At 35.4% G+C, this 4,341-nt stretch overlaps 1 pseudogene; it reads left to right on the top strand.

The window, feature by feature from the left end:
* The first annotated feature begins 1,749 nt into the window (after positions 1–1,749).
* LOC119643781 lies at positions 1,750–4,086 on the top strand (annotated as a pseudogene).
* The last annotated feature ends 255 nt before the right edge of the window (positions 4,087–4,341 follow it).

Genomic DNA, 4,341 nt, shown 5'->3' with positions numbered 1-4,341 from the left:
TTTGGTTCTGGTCGTGGGGGTACATCTGCGTTTATATTTGAATTTATTAGTTAATAATTGTTATATGTACGTTGCTTATTTTCCCTTACATATTTTATACCAGTTTTTAACATTAATTGTTATAAGATTTGCTTCTAAGAGTCAATTCGACTGTCGATAAGAACATAAATAAATAAATAAATAAATATCTCCAACTACGCCAACATTTTTCTGTAAGTTGTTTATCTTTGAATTCTACTGCAAGCTGATTTAAATGAGATGGAAATTATGATGGAAACTTCGTGTTCTTAAAGTTGGCAAATGCAAGAAATTTAAATTCTGTTCAAAGTTTCCTCTTCCCACATTTTACTAAATGTTAAATTAGAAAAAGTCTCTTCGTTTCCTAATCTATCGTCTCGTTTCATAGGAAGCTTCGCTTGGATTTAGCTAAAGATATCATATGTAACAAAGCAAAAAGTCTGTTTGGCTTTATTAAGAGATAATCGAGGAAAGTCGACAATCCTTATGTAACGAAGTATTAATTCTGAGTGTGATCAGATCCATTCTTCAATACGTTTCAATATTTGGTTCCCTGGTTATCAATTCTCAATTCACTCCGTTTATGTTGTCCAGAACCAGTTCTTATTATTTATGACAATTGAGCTTGGTTAGAGCCCTACCCATTTTTTAAGACCCTTACTCCAACACTTCAACTAACACAAGTCGCTACAATGATTTTTCAAATTTTTGTCGTATGCACCAGAAAAACGCCTTTCTTTCTCTTTCTAAAAAGTTCTAAATTGAATTTTCGCAATGTTTCATTCTTTTATTGACATTCTTAGGGATCTCAGATTTATTTATTTATATATTTTATATAATAAGGTTTTTTAATTTTTTTCTTTTTTCTATTTTAATTTGTTTTAAAGTATTTCCCTTATAATTTCCCTTCCCTTTTATTGCATTGGAATATTATAAACCCATAAGTAAACAAAGAGAGTAAATAAAAAAAGAATGTTACAAAATTTAATTCTTGCATGATTGATAAGTAAGCAAATAAAGACATTATAATCTGGCAAGGCTGCCGACTATATACTCTACATCACCAATAATATAATTGGTTAATTTTACCAAGAAAACTATTTTTTTCTATTATTTCTCTTGGTACACTTTTTCTAATTTTTTATTTGTGTGTATACATTTAACACAATATGGTTTGCCAATTCGTAGAAAATTCTGATTAAAGGTCGGCAAAGTTGAAATCCCATTCCGAAAATGTGAATAAAGCACCATTATTTTTAAGGCAAACATACGAATACTTTATTAACATTTTTCAAAAGGAAGGCATAAACGGCTTCTGCTCATTTAACGTCATGGATTCAATATTTATGTGTTTTCAAAACGGGGTAATTTAAAAAGCAATAGAAAAAAGTATTGATCTAAGCATATCACTGAAAATATACTATGGTGGGGGGCGCAAGGAGTTACGCAAACTTTGCAAAAAAGTTGCAGTTCTACCAATGATTGCAAAATCTAATATGTTAATAATATTTAACGCCAACTACCGTAAGCAGTTCAGTCCAGGATAAAAGGAGGACATAAAGAAAAAGCTAACGCAAAATCGCAGTTTAAAGAAACAACAAATGACGTAATGGGAAAGACTTTTGCTATCGGCGCCAAGAAAACTGCTATCAAGATTTGTATGATACGCCTAAATTTCGGTGTGTAATTAATAATGTTTAATATTATTGGCGAAAAATAGAAAAAGGGTAGACTCCTTGTAACTTTGATATGGAGCGTCCAGTAGGACGTGATACATTTGGTGACGTTTACGTAGCCCGCGAAAAAGAGCAGAAATTTGTGCTGGCGCTTAGAGGTCTCTTCAAGTAACAAATGCACGAGTTTGTAATAGAACATCAAGTACGTCGTGAACTAGAGATACAGTCCCATAAGTCGTCCCAATATTTTCCGTTTATATGGTTACTGTTACGGGCAGGCTCGGATTTATTTGATTTTGGAATATGCGCCGAATCTTACTTTATCAAAAGCACTCCAAGAGTAATTATTGAAACGATTCGAAGAACTTCAATCAGCCATATTTATTAGGTCCTTGGCTTCCAATATTTGGCTGAACGCGATGTTTTTGGCAAAGGGCGGTAAATCCGAAAAATTAATTATTTGATCGGAAAATAATTGATTTTTGTTGGTCTGACCGCGCATCACTTTATGTGGCACTTTAGATTATTTGTCGCCAGAGAAGCTCAAAGCATGCCGTGTGCAAAAAATGTTGATCCTTGATTCATGGGTGTATTGCGCTATGAAATTCTAGTAGGTAATGTTCCATTTTTGACCTCTATGTACGATGACCCTGTAAGGAGGCGTTTTGCTTCCTTACGAAATACAAGTCCGTCCGCTTAAGACAGTTAGCCACAGCGAACAACCCGTCAGTCCGATCTGTTCGTGAACGACTATCTGGGGTAATAAAAACATGAACAACCTCCTCCAGCACCAAATGTATTGTAAAGAGAAAAATCCTAAACACATAGTGAATATGCCTATGTTAGTAAAATTATAGGAACACACACTCTTCTATATAAGATATAAACGACAAAACCCCACAACAATGTATATAAAGAGGCTAGACCATATGAAAGTCATACATATGTACAAACACTCATGTACAAAATATATAAGCGAGTACCCTTAACGATGTATATAAAAAGATCAGGCCACACAAAAACGTACACACATGTAGGAATACCCTTGTATAAAAACCCAATGCATTTAAAAACGCTAGGCCATACACAAAAAAAAAGAGAAGGAACTTACACATATATATAAACATCCATGCATAAAATATATAAGCACATGCAAGCAAAACACAAAACGCGTAGAGCATTATACATTATTGCATAAGCAGTTAGGTCAGATAAAATTTTCAAGCAAAGTACAAAGTTGTACTGTTCCGTTCGTGTGTATGTAGATTTCCGGGTTGGGTTCCTCTTTTTACCTTTGTTCCTAACGACAATGCATAAACTGCATACATAAATGGTACAAAGGCACGATCACACATGCCAAGCATGTAGAAACACACAAAGTAAAGCGTAGGCAACACAAAGGCATAGAAAGGCACAAGCACTCACGTACCTAACGGTGGTTGAATCACGCGATTTGGTACCTGGGTGCCTGTTGACCAGACATTTGAACAAACATAGTGATAAGCTAGACGTAAGTTGGTATTAAGTTATGTATAAGCAGGATCATGCAAGTCGTAACTAAGGTTGCGACTGCAGCCAACCTAAGCTAAGTATACACATAGAACATGTTGGCAATAGGACAAGCGAGCGAGCCTTTAGCTATAAAAGAGCAGCACATCGCACAGAATCGTTCAATTTAGTGTCATAGCTGCCTGAAGGTAAGTGGGTACGGACAATATGACAAGTCTTTTTTTTGACTTTACGGATAGGGGATGTGCTGGCTAGTTGTTAGTCGTCATACCTGAAGGACTTTGTAGGACAACTGACTTTACGGATGGGGGATGTACTGGCTAGTTGTTAGTCGTCATCCCTGAAGGACTGAGGAACCTTTTTTCATGTACACATGAATGACCAACCAAACCCAAACCGTCGGCCCAGAGAGCCAAGGCAGCTATGATACTGGCAACGTATCCGGTTCTTTTTTTTTAGTGTCCCGCGATATTAAAAGCAAAACGAAAAGGAAGAGAAAGTCTTAACTTCGTGAGTGAAAAGCAAAACGGTAATAGCGCGACAAAGTCTGGTCACCTCGCTGGTTCCTCGCCAACCTCTACACAACGCTGCACTCCTGTGAATACAAAATAAAGACGTTGAACATCAGTACCGAAGGTCCAGTAAATTTCACTTCAAATAATTTTTCTTGCAACGAACCTTGGAGTAGCTGAGTTATACCCCGCCCAAGAAAACCCGTTACAACCCTTATAATAGAATAATGAATGCCAACTACAAAGTGGCTGACGATGTATCTAAAGCATCGGCCAATTTCATATAGAAATTTTTGGTTGTGAACTCCGAACAGCGTTTGCCACTAGATCAAGTCATGATACATCTATGGATAATATCTCACACCCAATAAATCAGTACCGTTTTTCTTTTATTGTATATATTTTTCCATTCCAACTGTTTTAAATTGTTTTTTGGGTTCAATTCAATTTAGATTAGACTTCCCATCAAGACGTTTGTAAAACTCACCTACGTGTAGTGTTCTCAGTTTGTATTTTCGACATTATTTCATTAGTAAAAATATGATATTTTCGTTGAGTATACACTTAATTATTTTTTGCTTTTATTGATGAATGTTAAATTTTTATAAAATCAATATATCGGAAAA

Source organism: Glossina fuscipes, unplaced genomic scaffold, assembly GCF_014805625.2.
Source record: "Glossina fuscipes isolate IAEA_lab_2018 unplaced genomic scaffold, Yale_Gfus_2 61643, whole genome shotgun sequence".
Lineage (NCBI taxonomy): Eukaryota > Metazoa > Arthropoda > Insecta > Diptera > Glossinidae > Glossina > Glossina fuscipes.
This window is presented reverse-complemented; position numbering and strand designations above follow the sequence as displayed.